This window comes from Chrysemys picta, chromosome 9 (assembly GCF_011386835.1).
Source record: "Chrysemys picta bellii isolate R12L10 chromosome 9, ASM1138683v2, whole genome shotgun sequence".
Lineage (NCBI taxonomy): Eukaryota > Metazoa > Chordata > Testudines > Emydidae > Chrysemys > Chrysemys picta.
The window spans coordinates 82,276,504-82,292,725 of NC_088799.1; the positions used below are offsets into that span (position 1 = coordinate 82,276,504).

The 16,222-nt window shown below is 45.7% G+C and overlaps 1 protein-coding gene across 4 annotated transcripts in view; it reads right to left on the bottom strand.

Annotated features, from left to right (window-relative positions):
* Positions 1 to 2,149, bottom strand: part of ZC3H12B (zinc finger CCCH-type containing 12B) — an 85,491-nt gene extending 83,342 nt beyond the window's left edge. For 2 of the 4 annotated variants that reach the window (XM_008172844.3, XM_008172842.4), the window contains exon 1: positions 1,821 to 2,101. The gene's annotated coding sequence lies outside the window, so the exon portion shown is untranslated. Of the gene's footprint in view, positions 1 to 1,820 lie in introns of all 4 variants that reach the window. The other 2 variants (XM_065557238.1, XM_008172843.4) reach the window with 2 other exon arrangements.
* Positions 2,150 to 16,222: the final 14,073 nt, after the last annotated feature.

Sequence of the window (16,222 nt, forward strand, 5' to 3'; positions counted from 1 at the left end):
TCCAGAAGAGCAAAACAAAGGAGTCATTCAGAGTCATTCTACACTTGCTGTTATGGGAAGAGTATTCTGCAAAAAGATCACCTAACCTTTCCCATATTTGGGAATGACTCCAGCCTCTCCACTATCCCATTTTCCAGCCAGAAACAAAGCTCATTTTAAAGTTGGGTGCACTGATCGCATCTTCAAAATATACCTTTCACAGTGCTTAATTTGTGCCACGGCTTGCAAGTGTTGAGCCCCAGCACCTCTTGGCTTGGCAGTTCATAGCCCTAGCACCTCTGGGCTTGCTGTATCAGTTATGAATGTAAAAAAAATTGCTTGAGAACTGGCACCTCTTTCATTACAAATTATGCACTGATCTTTCCAGTACCATATCCTATACTCTGTCCATAATTCCTTTCCAATTAAAAAATATACCATCTTAATAAAGGATATTAGCTGAATAAAAACCAATTTTATAGCCACATCCATTTAAAGGACTAAATGTGTTGATTGTAAGAACATGGATCTGAAATATTGCATGGTCCCTGATATAAAGCATCAATGACATAAGCAGCACCAATTTTTAAGACTGTTGTATTTCATATTTTTCCTCTGATTGTAAACAGGAAGTTCTGAGTAGATGTCCTGATTTTATAGGGACAGTCCTGATTTTTGGGTCTTTTTCTTATATAGGCTCCTATTACCCCCCACCCCCATCCTGATTTTTCACATTTGCTGTCTGATCACCCTAACAACAGGACATACATGTCACTGAAGACAATTCCAAGATACTAAGACCAAACCAATACATCAGTAGATAGATACAAGCAAATATTCACTTGGCTCTAGAATTATTGCACAATTTGCCAAATCAAGACACAGTACGACCTTTCCATTACACTTTATTGTATACTGACTAACTTGGGAAAGAAACTCGCAGCAGTTAAATATAATATCCAACAGAACTAGCAAAATGGACAAATATGCAACATAACTTTTTAAAATTAGAATTTAATTTTAAACCATAAGATTAATATAAAAATTAGCTCCTCAAACCTTTCTCAAGTTTTAATTGTAATAAGTGACTTCTTTATTAACCACAGTTACTTTATATGAGGAACTAATGGAAGCGTAAATGGTGGTCAGCAGGTACCCCTTCAATGTCACATTATTGTTTAATCACCTTCTTTTGTCAATGTGACAGTTTTCATTTCCCTGGAGTCCCTTCTCTAAATTGAGGACAGCTCTTAGGCAGGATTCAAATGCAACCCCCTTTCCACCAGTCATACAAGGAAAGTGGGAGAGAATAACCTGACTTCCAGGCCTGTACCCAATTTACTTGGCCACTGCAATGACCCTGACACAACAGCCTCTTTCACCCAACAAGCATTTTGCTAAGAACACTTCGCACTGAGAGCTGGGGTCCCAGGAACAGCATCAACAGGATTATGGCCCATCCTGTCCAGGGGGGATGACAACGCCCGGCCCACACCGTGCCCCACAGGGCTACCCCCGGCCCAGCAGTGATGCCCAAACCGTGCCCGGCGTGTGTGCGGTGGGGGTGCGGCGGCGATGGGATCGGCCCAGGAGGACGAGGCCACCTGTGCTGAAGGGAGGACCCCCACAGGGCAGGCGCCATCACCTGCTAGGCCTTCTGGAGGCCGCTCTACTGCGGAGGGAGGACCAGTACCGGCTCCCGAAGCCGACGGAGGAGGGCGGAGGCAGAGAGGCTGCTTGGGCGGGGCCTTCCCCGTTCAGTGCCTGCGACAGGCACGGAGACCCCCTGCGCCCGGCTCCCTGCCCTCCCCGGCCCGGCCCGGTCCCGGCCCCTGCCTCACCCGCTCTCCGAGACGCTGCTCGCGGCTCCCTTCGGGGGCTGGTGGCACAGCCGCGCCCCGAACTGGCGACGGATGGCTGGCGGGGGCTGGCGCCGCCGCTTCAGGGGCCCCACTGCGGCCGTTTCCACCAGCTCCCACCGCATCGGGGGCTGGGGAACCCGGGGGCTCTGGGAGCGGCGGGAGATGGGCTCCTCCCGCGGACTCAGCGCCAGGGGGGTCCCGGGGGCCGCTGCTTTCGCCTCATCCTGCTTTTGCCTCAACCGGCCTGCCCGAGCGCCGTCTCCTAGCAACGGCGCCCGGCCCCGCTGAGCTCGCGCCCACTCTGCCCACTGCTGCCGGCGCGAGTCTCCGAGCGAGGCCCGCGCGCTCCCGCCACTCACCGAAGCCTGCGCGCGAGCCACTTCTTAGTGCTTCGGGCACTGGGGGGCTGCATGCGTGCAGCGGCAGTGCAGCTTGTATCCAGGGCGCACGCAGCATGCTTGAAGGCTGCATCGAACGCATGTGCCCGCTCTATGATAGCAATATGTTCACTGCCGTCTCCATCCATTTATCATGAGTGTGCAAAATGTGCGCCATAGGTATGCAGCGCACACATTTGTGCAGCATGCTACAGCCGTTTAGGCGTCTCCTCTTCACCTTGGTAGATGAGCACCTCACAAAATTAGGTGTACGTAATTTCTCTCTTGAAGATAGAAGAGGGAAGTATCTTTTATACTGCGAAAGATACATTATGCTACATGTGCCCCCTAAAGTCTGTCTCCAGCATGAATGCATCAGGTTGTGCTAAACAGCACGAAGGATGCATGAATCATGAAGTATATATACACTATGAAGCACACATGGGAACTGGATGCTGTCTTTGTTTTTTCTGCTGTACTTTCATATCTCTATTAACCTGCCATAGGCCAACAGTATGGAATCTATCAGATCAGACGCACATCTTTCTTACCTGCATTATCTATATGGGTTTCCATGGAACTGTCAACAACCAATGTAGGACACTGCAAGCAAGGCAACTCTTGATAGCAGAATTCATTGTGAAGGGCACCTGAAATGTTAAAGTCAGGAACACTGGAGGTCACCCTTGGGGTCACTATTGTGCATCAGCTTTTTTCTGATATAGTACATCATAGTGTGCTAAGAGTACCATGACACATGTACAAGCATTCAAGGCACGTCAGCTGCTAGACCCTGTAGTCAAGTATCTGGTGGGTAATAATCACTCCTACACACAGATTACTCAAAAGGATGATTTACTAGGGCTGGCAGAAAATGTTGCAAATACCCCAGGTTCACAAGATTAATAAGTTACAATTAAATATCCAAAAGATAGGGCTCCTCAGGCGTAGTACCTGGATGCACCAATGTTGCCAACTCCTATGGTTTTATCGCGAGTCTCATGCAATTGGGTGTCTTAATGCCCCAGTTCCAAGGGTTATGTTATTTCATGAGAGTCTCAGTTTTCCTTAAAAAAGTCTTTAGACTTACTGTGAAGAAAAGTTTGAAAATTTGATCCAAGTGTATTCTAAAGGTTAAAAAATCAAGACATAAAAATAAAAATATTTTATTTTTTTAATCTCATGATTTTTGTGGGGCGCCTGACACGATTTTTGAACATTAGGGTTGGCAATACTGCAATCCATTCCTCTGCTTGAGGTATTTATGTTTGCTGCAGTCCCCTGGCCAGAGTTCAGTCCTGCAGTATGTCTCATTGGGAGCCCTTCTGCATTGTTCTTCCACCCAGATATGGCAGAGGCCCTACAACTCCTGGCACTCTGCCAAACTCCTTGCAACTCCCCAGAATGTTCCCCCTCCTGCTGACCAATGCAGAGAGGAAGAACAGCAGATTCACTCCTTAGTAGACTCATGCTGTCCTCTACTGACTTATGACTTCCAGCAGATTCATCACACTGGGAGAAGCAAGAGGAGGGCTCCCAGAAATGCTTAGGACATAAGCATGAGGAGTATTCATGTACCAAGGCCAGGCAGAGGTTTGGAGACATTTTAACACAATTCTTTTAAAAAATAAAATTTTATTTGTCATCAATGATGCTATTTTTGGTTTTTGTTTGTTTATTTTTTGCATTTCATTCTGCTTGGACAGGGCCACCAGACTGGTCAGTTTAACTTTCAGGTTCTCCTGCACCAGCATGAGGCTTTTGTTTCTGAGTCTCCAAACTTTCCAGTACTGTAGGGGAAGGTTGAAATCCAAACAAAAGACTATGCTTATTTGTTTTAATTTCTGTTCCTTCTGGAGGGTTCATATGGGACAGAGGTCTCCAGAGCTCCAAATACTGGGGTACATTTCCTCTTGATTTCATCACTTATTGTAATCTCCATGCCGATGAGATAATATTGATATATTTATTTCATCTCATTCATCTCAGATCTCAGTGTGGTTTACAAAGGTAGGTAATCATTATCCCAGTTTTACAGATGGGGAAATGGCACCACAGAGAGGTAAAGTCACTTACCCAAAGTCGCATAAGGCAGGTCACCTGCACAGCTGGGAACACAATCCAGGTCTGACTCCCAGTCCAGTGCCCTATCTACTGAATCATGCCACCCCCATTTTAAGCATCAGGCATCCCTTTTCCATCCATAGGATGCTGTGGCTTTTCTAACTTTTTTTTTTCTGAATTGTGATGTACAAAACAGCATCACAAATTAAAGTTTATTTACAACAGTGTGTGAAGTGAGATGAGTTCAACTTTATTGACATGGCTACAGAGCACACTTCAATAATTTATTAGAGAAATTCTAGGGTGAGTCATATTATATTTCTCCTATCCTGTATTGATTTGCCCTTGCTAAGGCTATTTTACCACTTGGTTCACTGAAGGAAAAAAGCAAAGTAGTTACATTGTGGTCCCCAGCCAATGTGAAAAATGTAACTAAAATGTCTACATTTTCTTAATATATTAATAAAATGTGTTGCACACTGTAGTGGGGCAGCTGCCCCACTCCGATAGGCAGGGGTTAAAAGCAGCCAAGCTAAGCTGATAAGAGGGCTGTGAGCCAGGAGCTGTGAAGAGCCTCTCTCCAGCCCTGGAGGGAGAAGGGCTAGCTGCCTGAGAGAAAGGTACCTGAACTGGAGCAATGCTGGGGAATAGGGTAAGGGAGCTGGGGAGCTCCAGCCTGATAAACCCCCAGGCTGCAGGCCTTGATGAAGGCCTACAAAGGTACTGGGGCTACAGAGGTACATGGGAATAGCTGGTCCTAACCCCTTGCCAACAATGAGTGGCCACTGCAGACTGCAGTCTGCCCCAGGGAGTGGGAGCTAGATGATGACTGGCAGTAGCCACTGCGGCAAGGTGGGTTTAGAGAGTTGGGGGTTCCCCTGGGAGGGGAGACCCAGAGAGTGGAGGTACTGCTAGGGCAGAACCCCAAGGTAAAGGGCACCGGGGCCCTGGAGGGACACGGGGCCAGCAGCAGGTGAGACACCAGCCAGCAGAGGGTGCTCCGTAAGCTGGTGAAGAGCTAATTCCCAAGACAACCAGCAGGAGGCGCCGCACCGGTGAGTCTCGACTTTGCTACACACACAAATTTTCAACATCAAAGTAGGGACCAAAGCCTTATGAACCTGATTCATTCTCCCATTAGAGTTGGGCAAATCTCTGAACCACTCATCTCATCTTCCACATTTGTAAAGTGGAGATAATGCCTGCCTCCAGTGCTGGATCTAGGCATAAGCGGACAAGCAACTGTTAGGGCCCCTAGCAGCTCCAAGGAGCCCTGATTTAGTATTTCTCCCAAAATACTATTCATCTTATTTAACTTGGACTTCTTAACAAATGTATTAGTATGTGTTGTGTTGGTATGTTTTTTGGTTTGTGGAAATAATGCAATTAGTATTTTTAGGGGGTAGGTAAGGGATATGGGGGACCCCAAAATATTCCTGCTTACGGCTCCAATGGGCTAGTATCGCCTCTGCCCATATCAATGGAGGTTATGAGACTTAATTAATTGTTTATTTGTTTGTAAAGCTCTTTGAGATGCTCTGACAAAGGGAGCAGCAAAATATACCAGATGACAAATGTTTAAAATATTACTACATTGGGAAATTTTCACTATAGAATTTGTCAGATCATATAAAATAAAATGGAAATAACACATTTCCTAGCTCAACTGTAATGGAACTGATTCTGCACTCATTGAAGTAAATGGGGGCTTTGTCATCGACTTCAATCTGCTTAATGCTGAAACTTTTTAAAAAATTTGTCTGTCAGTTTTAGTTTAAAACTGGATTAAATATGATAATAGTTAGAGTTGAGTTTTTCAGAGTCAACTAAAGGATTTAGCCACACACCTTCCATTAATTCCACTGAGAATTGTGTGGCAAAGTCCCCTAGTCAGCTCTGACAAGCTCAACCTGTGTCCTATGGTAAAATTCGGGGAAGAAAATGGGCAATTAGTTGGATCCAAGAAGTATCTGACAGAGATCCTGTACATAAGTGTGGTGATCCTAGCAATGACTTCCAATACAGACTAGTCTGACTATATCTACCTATAGACTACATGCAGACACATACAATAATACAGATTCTCAGAGAACTGCACAGCCATCCTCCCTACTCCTCTCCTTCCCCTCTCTCCCTCCGCATGTTTCTGGACTGCATACAAACCCGCAGCCATATTTCACATATTGATTTTGTCACCCATGGCCTACATTTTCCTCTCCTCCCCCCGGAACAGTTTACTGTTTACAGGTGGCTTGTTACTCGGTGGTATGGCAGATTCATATGGAGCAGCATACTAAAAAGGAGGCAATATAAGGATCTTACTTTTAACATCCTGGCACACATGAGTATCAAGTACAAAATAAAATGTAAATGCTTATTTAACTGTTGTTTGCACATCCTGGGATCCATTCTGAATTCTACGTGGTGGTGGTGGTGGTAAGGTGACATCAAGGCACTGGCATGCATTCCGCCATTAGCAGATACACATTGTGACCTGTGTCTTCTACTAAATTTTGCACTGGGTCATAAACCGTAAATCCCTCCCATTCTTATGCTAATAACAATAAATACAGGGCCAGAAACTCAACAAACTCCAAAGCTATTTCTTGCCTCTTCTGCTTCTGCTGCTGACTCCATGGCAGGCTGCTCCTCCTGGAGGTTATCAAACAGTTCCTCTGAGTATGGACATGCTGCAGCTGCTCCAGTGGCAAAGCCTCCTTGGGGACCGATGTGAGCACCAGAGTCACTTCATTAACCTGATTTAGCACCTGCCAGGTCCCCTCTGGTTCTATATTAGTTTTTGGGGTCAGAAGATCACCACCCCAGCTGATCAGGCTACCTTGAATTGCTGTTGGCTCATGCTTGGCACAGTACCCAGCACCTGGTCAAACTCCTTGTAAAAGAGGCAGGAAGACAGGGAGTTGCCAGAGGTGTGGTTCTCATTCCTGACTTTATGATAATCACTCTTGAGTGGCTTAATCGTTCCATGCACTGGTCACCCATACAATGAATCCACAATGCTGCCAGGCTTCCTTGCTTTTTCCTGGTACACATGGTTATTCATGAAGTTGAATGTTTTGCTTGTCGTGCATTAGAGATTTACTAATATCTGGTTGTGATCCCATGGCAAAAGCCTTCTTGTTGGTAGCCATTGCAGACATGAGACTGGTCACTCTGTTTCCTGCTTAGCAATCAGAATAAAATGGCAGGGTTAAAGCCTGAGCTGCTGTACTTGAACCAAGGGGGTTGCTTCCATTTTCTAGGAACTGATTGGTTAGTCTTGGGATAGACGGGACAGGAAACAATGGCTGATGGGATTGTAGGGTACTCTCAGGACAAGTCTGGGGAACTTGGGCCTGAGCTGTGTCCATATGGCAAAACCATGGAGTTTGGACTTGAGTCCCCCTTGTCGGGACCTAGGGCCAGGGTCCAGAGGGCTTATTGGCTCAAGTAAGACAAAATTGCGTGTAGACAGAAGTGGTGTTTGGTCTCGAGCCTGAGCCCAGGCTTACTTTGCAGTGTAGACATTCCATTAAAGACTGCCTTTTAACCAACAATTGCAAAGTGATTTACAAACACCTCTCATATCACCCCTGTGAAGAAGGTAAGTATCATTCCCATTTTACATGCAAGGAAACTGAGGCACATAGAGGTTAAGTGACTTGCCCAAGATCACTAAGCCAGAGTGGAAAGCTATCCTTCACCTTCAGTGTGAATAGGTTTGGAACATAAGCATCAGTATGTGAATAAACCCAGATGCCTGAGTTACTAAACTCATGTTCTACCCATTAGACAGGGGTGGGCAAACTTTTTGGTCTGAGGCTCCACATCTGGGTATGGAAATTGTATGGCGGCCATGAATGCTCATGAAATTGGGGTTTGGAGTGCGGGAGGGAGTGAGAGCTTCGGCTGGGGGTGCGGGCTCTGGGGTGGTACAAGAAATTAGGAGTTCAGGGTGCGGGAGGGGGCTCCGGGCTGGGGCAGGGGGCTGGGATGCAGAGGGGGAGGGCTCCGTCTGGGGGTGCAGGCTTTGGGATGGGGCTGAGATGAGAGGTTTGGGGTGCAGGAGGGTGCTCTGGGCTGGGACCGAGGGGTTTGGAGGGTAGGAGAGGAATCAGGGCTGGGGCAGGAGATTGGGGCGCAGGAGGAGGTCAGGGGTGCAGGCTCTGGGTGACGCTTACCTCAAGCAGCTCCCAGAAGCAGCGACATGTCCCCCCTCCAGCTCCTATGCGAAGGCGCAACCAGGTGGCTCTGCGTGCTGCCCTGTCTGCAGGCGCTACCCCTGCAGCTCCCATTGGCTGTGGTTCCCCCCTACCCCGCTCCCCGGCTGGGGCAAGCCCCGGACCCTGCTCCCCGGCAGGAGCTCGAGGGCCGGATTAAAACATCTGGAGGGCCAGATGCGGCCACCGGGCCGTAATTTGCCCACCTCTGCATTAGACACCACTCCCTCATGATTATACTGATCATTAGATTTAGATTTGGAAAGGGGTTTTTCTCTGTTCAAATTGGCATAGGGTGACCAGATGGGATGAAGAAAATATCGGGACACATGGGGGGAGGAGAGGGGGTCCCGCTGGTGGAGAAAAAAAAAAGCAGAGTCCCGGAGTCCCGTCAGCAGAGGGGGTGGGGGAAAAAAAAAAAGCGGAGTCCCGCTGGTGGACAAAACAAAACAAAAACAGGAGTGCGAAATATCTGGACAAATTGCGTCTCGACCAAACATTTTATCGGGATGTCTGGTCACCCTAACTTGGCATGAATCTTGAGACGTTTCATCTTCATTGGAATACTGAGAGATGTCAGCCTCCAGGATCAGCTGTGCCTTCCCCACACAATTAGCTGCATGTGATTGCACTGGCGAACCTAGTTACTCCCCAGCTGTTTTTGTGCTTCTGTGTTTGCTAGAAAAAATATTAATTTAGAAGTTTAGCAGCAAGAGCCATACAAAAATTAATGGACTCTTTTATGGTTGGGGAAAAAAGCCTCTGGGCTATCAAACATGGAGAAAGTTCAAAGGATTCCAGCAATGAAGATTACAATACCCCTGAGGCAGTAAAGGTAAAGGACAGAGCGAGATGGAACCCCTACCCATAATTTGATTCCAGATCTCTACACTCTAGTGAGCAGAAAATTGGCTAAAACAAGAGACATTGCCTATGGTGACTGGTGAACTCAAATTGGGCCTGAGGTAGGTAGACATTTCAGAGGATTAGTATTCATTTAGAGTAGTATTCACTTGAGGCCCAATCAGCACACAGCTGTGGCCCATGTGACTTCCTCAGGGCCATACAGGTAATATATATATTGTGTGGATGCAGCACACAACACATAGAGAACTGTATATGTGGCCCACAATGGTAAATAGGTTGAGAACCACTGATTTAGAGCCTGCTCCAAAACCCACTGAAGCCAACGGGTGTCTACCCACTGACTTCAATGTGGTTTGGATCGGGCCCTAATATTTTTTAATACTTTTGCATACCCTGTTTCTCCCTTACTTATGCTATGTAATTAATTATGAAAATTCTTGTACAAATAATGATGAAATTAATGTTGACTAATATTTACTGGCTAGCATATAAATATATAGTATTGATAATATTTATTACCTGCTCTCTCTCTCTCTATATATATATATGGCCTATACCATTATCCTGTTCATTTATGTTAAGCATCCCATATCTCCTTGAATTCACTGAAGTGAGCATTGACATAAGCAGATAGGAAACTTTTGTCAAAATCAAGATACATTCATTCTGTGTCTTAATACAAATTAGGGAAGTACCTTCACGGATCAGTACCTGGAATGCTTATGACCAAAACAAAGATAAAGAAGGAACAGAAAAACAAGTTAGGGAACTGGAACAAACTGATGGGTTGCATTTTAGTGACATGTAAAGAAATGTGTTTCTTGTAAAATCACACAATAATACCAGCTGAAATGTGTAACCTGGGGAGCACACATTCTTCATAAGGTGAATGTAACATCGCTGCATAGGACTGCTCTTCAGAGATTGGTATCATATGGAACCTTTTTCCTGTACCATATCAATAAACCCGACAGACATTAGTTATTTGGTCTCTTGAATATATTTAATAACTAAGGCTAAGATTTTGTCAGTTATTTTTAGTAAAAGTCAGGGACAGGTCACGGGCAATAAACGAAAATTCACAGAGCTCCTGACCTATCCATGACTTATTACTAAAAATAACCAGACAAGCCATGGGGCAAGGGCACATGGCCGCGGTTGCAGCCCCCATCACGGGGCAGAGGCGCATGGTCCCTGCTGCAGCCCCGGCTGCAGGGCCGGGGAGCAAAGCCCTGGCTCTAGCCCCAGCCACAACCACCGCTCCAGCCCTGGCTTCAGCTTTTGACAGCTGAAGCCGAAGATGTCACAGAGGTCCGGTAAAGTCATGGAATCCGTGACTGCCATGACCTCCATGACTAAATCGTAGCCTTATTCATAATGAGCCGAAGTGTGGTCAAGCAACTGACTATACAATTTATCAACAGTAACAAACAAACAAAAACCTTCCATTCCCACATCCACACTACACAGCACTATTTACATTTTGTACTTTTCATATATTAAATATTTAAAAACATAAGAATGGCCATACTGGGTCAGACCAAAGGTCCATCTAGCCCAGTATCCTGTCTTCCGACAGTGGCCAATGCTAGGTGCTTCAGAGGGAATGAACAGAACAAGTAATTCTCAAGTGATCCATCCCCTGTCACCCATTCCGAGCTTCTTGCAAATAGAGGTTAGGGACACCCTTTAAAATATTTAAATACAACACCCTTTTTAAGAAACCCTGTGCAGATTTGCAGCCTAACAGTGAAATCAACTTAAGTGGGGAGGAGTTTTCCAAGCGAAGTGATGGAAACTCATCACTTTGCAACAATTGGACTGGATACAGAAATAGATAACATATATTAGGGAACAATCCTGCATTTGCAAAATGATGGACTGGATAGCCCACTTCGGTGTTTTTATTTCTAACTTCAGTGATTTTGTGGGTGAAATCAATTCAGCTGTTTCTTTAGCTGAGAATTTTGGTGATTTCAGATGATGTGTTGACAAACTTTATATTGACCCTGTCATGTCTGAAAAGTCTAATAATTGCTCCTTCAGAGAAGCAGCGGTGTTCTCTTTAAATTCCTCCCTAATAAGGACAAGACTCAGCCTCTAACAGAGCTGAAGATAAAGCTTGTCTGTGCAGAAGACAGAGCTTTCTCAGAGGGTTGTCCAAGATGGCAGAATGGACTCTGACAGAATAATGAACTCCTGCAGAATCTAAAAACCATGAAACCTTACCACTTTCCATTCCAAGCACAAGCCACACGTCTTAGACTTTGCTTTTTGCCAATATAAACACAGAGCACAGCACATATATAAGAAAGTATTAATAAAATAAAATACAATAAAAATTTTAAATTCTCACATTGCTTTCCCCCTCTGGGGAGAGGAAGGGAGAAAAAAAAATCACTACACAACAGATGCTAGTCGTGACCCCTACTACATTTTTGGAAGAAGCTGCATTACCACAGTGTTGGGTGCAATATATGAACCTGAATAAAACAAAAAACAACAAAAGGAGCGCATTAATTTTAACATCAGTGGGTTTTAAAAGACATAAGTTCAGTGGGAGCTTTGCCTGAATATTAGCGACAGGACTTATCCCTTTGTTATTATTTATAGAGCACTAGAAGTATACCTGATGTTGTCCAGCTAAGGATCAGCATGAAAGAGTCAATAGGTGCAGTCTGCAAGAATAAATGAAGGAAACATTACAGTCAATTCAGAGTCCATTAGCACCTGAACATCACTTGAAATAGGTAGACTGTTGCTGTAGCTAATGAGAAGACTCCTTGCTTTTCCGAGAATCTGAATATTTTGTCACAATTTGTGAATGTCTTTTAAAATCTCTTTGAAATCACTGGTGAACTATGAAGCTACAAGGTCAGCATTTTAATTTTTCAACCTGCAAATTTTAGCTCATAATTGAAAATAAATACAAATCAAAATAATTATCCATCAGGCTGGGAGAGTGGGGTTCTCATCGCTCATGTCTCATATTTTATATGGCATCAACCCTTCTCATCCTGTCATTTCCTCACCCCAACTGCTCTCGCTCCCTCAGTGTCTTAGCAACAAGAGGCTGGCTGGCCCACCGCAGCTAACTTTCCTTCTACCCCCTCAAATCAATTAGTTCATCCATTTAAAGCACGCATCAAAGAAGCCTACCTCTTCTGAACACACAGCTCACGAAGGGCCCAATCCTACACTATTTAAGCCAATGGACGTTTGCCAATTGACTTCAGTAGAAGGAGGATCAGGCCTTGAATATCCCAGCTTAGTATAAAAGATGTATAATGATAAAGAAGATGGTTGTGCCCCCCTTTGTATGTGTGTGTGTGTGTGTGTGTGTGTGTGTAAGAAAATGGCATGGCAGCTTCATAGGGGAAAGTCCTTAAATATTGATCAAAATCACCAAAGCATCTCCACTATTCACAAATGCTATATATTCATTTTTTTATTTGAGAAATTCTTCTTCTTTTTCAGCAATGCCCACAAGGAGTGAATTTACATAAATTATATTTGCATATTACAGATAAATCCTCAAAATTATTACCTTGAAGATTCATAGCAGACTTGGAAATAAAATCATATTTAATAATAATTGTAACTTCCCATATTAATATCTTAATTGACTGCCAGTCTGAACTGATAGAAGGAGAGGGCAGTCATTATCTACAAGTGCAACATGGGTTATCTTTCCTTTCCTGTAAATGTAGATTATTAACAATAATGAATAACAAGTAGATTATTAATAATAATCATATTTTGTCTTAGTGAGAAGGGGAAAATGGACAATTACTGTCTTTTGGTTAGGCATCTGCTGGGTGCGCTGAGACCACCACCTATCATGCTGACCAATATTGTATCATAGTTCCCTGGTGCTTTCTTGTTTCCTGTATCCACCTGTCTTATACTCAAACTTAGAACTCTTTGGGGCAAGGGCCATCTTTTTGTTCTGTGTTTGTACAATGCTTAGCACAATGGGGTGCTGGTCCAAAGGGGGCTGTTAGGTGCTAATGCAATACAAATAATAATAACTTAGGCCTGAATTTTCAGAGGTACACCTCTACCCCGATATAACACGGTCCTCAGGAACCAAAAAATCTTACCGCGTTATAGGTGAAACCGTGTTATATTGAACTTGCTTTGATCCGCCGGAGTGCGCAGCCCCCCCCGGAGCGCTGCTTTACCACGTTATATCCAAATTTGTGTTATATTAGGGTTACCATCCGTCCGGGTTTCCCCGGACATGTCCGGCTTTTTCAGCCTTAAATGGCCGTCCGGGGGGGGATTTCTAATGAAGTAGAAATGTCCGGGATTTCCCCTCCTGCGGAGTGCGGCGTGGCTGATTGGACGCCTGGCCTGATTGAAAGCCGCTCGCAGCCACTAGGGCCTCTAGCAGCCAGAGTCCCTCCCCCGCTCCCTCCTCCCCCACAGAGCAGCGAGGAAGTGTTTGAGTCCACGTGGAGCCTGCAGCTCTCCCTCTGCCAGGTGAGGGTGGAGGTGTGTGTGTGTGTGTGTGTGTGTGTGTAGAGGCTGCAGGGGGGTTGCAGAGGCTGCAGGGCGAGTGGGGAGCAGGGGGCACAGAGGCTGTGGGGGGGGTGCAGAGGCTGCAGGGCGAGTGGGGAGCAGGGGGCACAGAGGCTGAGGGGGCGGGGGGTGCAGAGGCTGCAGGGCGAGTGGGGAGCAGGAGGCACAGAGGCTGCAGGGGGGGGTGCAGAGGCTGCAGGGCGAGTGGGGAGCAGGGGGCACAGAGGCTGTGGGGGGGGTGCAGAGGCTGCAGGGCGAGTGGGGAGCAGGGGGGCACAGAGGCTGCAGGGGCGGGAGGGGCACAGAGGCTGCAGGGGCAGGGCAGGCAGGGGGTGCAGAGGCTGCAGGGCGAGTGGGGAGCAGGGCAGGCAAGGGCATAGAGGCTGCAGGGCAAGTGAGGAGCAGGGAAGCACTTAGCAACCCCCAACCAAGATCAGAGTGGGAGGGAGGAGGGGGAATGCGGGGTGCTCAGAGGAGGGGGCAGAGTTGGGACAGGGACTTTGGGGAAAGGGTTGGAATGGGAGCGGAGAAGGGGTGGGGTTGGGGCGGGGGCGGGGAAGGGGCAGAGTTGGGGCAGGGCCGGGGGCGGGACCGGGGCCCCCTGGAGTGTCCTCTTTTTTAAATGTTTGAATATGGTAACCCTATGTTATATTGGGTCGCATTATATCGGGATAGAGGTGTACTGCCACTTCTATTTACTTTGTGGCAGTTGTGAGTGCTCAGCATTTCTAAAAAAAACCAGGCCCTTGCTGATAAAAATTCAATTCCCAGCTCTGCCACTCCTCCTGCTAGTTGATTTTGGGCATGTGACTGCTCTGTGCCTCAGTTTCCCCATCTATAAAAGGGGGGTACTGATACTGATCTCCATTGTAAAGCACTTTGAGATCTAAAGATGAAAAGTACTATATAAGAGCTATGCATTATTAATTATTATTAATTAATTAATTATTATTATAATAAAATCAAAGCCTTCCAAGATTCAATGTAATGAGTGCATCAATGTTTTCACCACTATACCCTGGGAGTAGGTGGTTTTCCTAGCTGTTCTAAGCGGTCTGCCTGCCCCATATAGACTCAAAACTCACCCCCTTGCTGGCGCTTGACTTTATTAACAAACAAATGAAAAATAAGACCATGTGAAGTTCAATCCAAGCCTTTTCCCCAGGTGTGGCTGCTCTTAGAGTTCCTAGCTCAAGGCTGTCAAATCTATTCCCCAGGACCATTCTTCTTCAGACCCAGGATCCCTGTCAGAGCACTTCACCTCTGAAGCCTTGCTTTTTATTCCCTCCTGCAATAGAGCCCCATTCTCCTCCCATTCATAGCTTCAGTTTATAACTTTCCTACAAATTGGACTCTGCGTAGAAAACTGGCATGAAAGGGGTCTGATTTTCAAGCCTTCTGTTCACTATACAAATCTCACATGGCAACTCCCACTGACTTCAATGCATGGAGAGTTTTCAAAATCAGTCCCAAGTTCTTTACCCTGACAACCGTTATTTAGACCATTAAAATATCACTAACTGGTTAAATTCTAAGATTTGTGTTTGCTTTATGGTACTATAGGAGTGCATGACATTTCAACGGCAAATATAAAAATAGGATCCCTTCTCCAAAGGGTCAAGACCAGCCTACATGTGGGAAAACCAGTGGCAAATAGAAGTGGGTGAACCACCCTTGGAAAACAGTGGGGGAGGGGGGGGATTTGATATCAGCCTTGTGTGCTTGAGAAATTTCACAACTGACCTAGTTTCTTATGCTTCCTGGATCAGTGGAGCTCAGGCTAAATTTAGGAGGTGACAAGCTGGAGCTTTGGGGACATTTGTCAAACTTTTCATGGAATTCATAGATTCCAAAGCCTGAAGGCATCATTGTAATCATCTAGTCTGACCTCCTGTATGGCACAGGCCATAGAACTGCCCCCAAATAATTCCTAGAGCATATCTCTTAGAAAAAACATCCAATCTTGATTTTAAAATGGTCAGCAATGGAGAATCCACTGGAACTCTTGTTAAATTGTTCCAAAGGTTAATTATTCTCACCATTCAAAATTCACACCTCTCTTGGGGTCCAGGTATTGATAGATTGGTCCCGCATCACACACGTTGACATCCCACATTTAATTTGGGCAGAAAGTAAAAAAATTCCAGCTGATGGTGGTCCAAATACTTTCAACTCCAATTACCAAGGAGTTCAGCATCAAAATAAGGTGGTGCTGGGCAGAAAAGGTGTGTGTCCAGGACAATCAACATATATTCATAGGCTCTTTGGAGACTCACCTATTGGCAGAGCTCATAGAAAGCCCCAGGGGGAGTTAAACATACCACCCGCT